Source organism: Centruroides sculpturatus, unplaced genomic scaffold (assembly GCF_000671375.1).
Source record: "Centruroides sculpturatus isolate CEXI.00-Female unplaced genomic scaffold, Cexi_2.0 scaffold371, whole genome shotgun sequence".
Taxonomy (NCBI): Eukaryota; Metazoa; Arthropoda; class Arachnida; order Scorpiones; family Buthidae; genus Centruroides; species Centruroides sculpturatus.
In genome coordinates, this window is record NW_019384600.1 from 510,581 (window position 1) to 511,099 (window position 519).

At 37.4% G+C, this 519-nt stretch overlaps 1 non-coding gene across 1 annotated transcript; it reads right to left on the reverse strand.

Moving 5' to 3' along the window:
• Nucleotides 1–268: 268 nt before the first annotated feature.
• On the reverse strand, nucleotides 269–460 carry LOC111624980. Its single transcript, XR_002756666.1, has one exon. It is a non-coding gene; the product is annotated as a U2 spliceosomal RNA (small nuclear RNA).
• Between the last annotated feature and the right edge of the window lie 59 nt (nucleotides 461–519).

Below are 519 nucleotides of genomic sequence, written 5' to 3' on the forward strand. Positions count from 1 at the left end.
TAAACGATGGAAATTTTAAAATATCCTATTTCAAGTAATTTATTAACAAAATTTAATATAAAATATAATAATAAATGTTATTAAACATATCAACTTACCCAATCAATATTCAAAATGCACTTCTTTCACAGTTGTTGAACGACAATGAAGAAATGATGCTGGAAGACAAAATTACAGACTTTAGAGAAGACAGTATCATTGGTAGTGGATAATTTGAATATGTAAAGTTTTAACAGATCTATTTTTGATTAAATTAAGATCCCCCAAAGGGGAGTGGGCCATTCCCGGAGGTACTGCAATACCGGGTCAACCCGTGGCAGAGGTGGAGCAAGCTCCGAGCACTCCGCCGCCTTCCAAAAATCAGTTTAATATCATGGCCTCCGATGGAAGCCGTATCAGATATTAAGCTGATAAGAACAGATACTACACTTTGATCTTAGCCAAAAGGCCGAGAAGCGATAACCACAGAGGGTTCCTCTCCGAAATCATTCGCAAAACGTTCATCCACTCGAGGGTGAA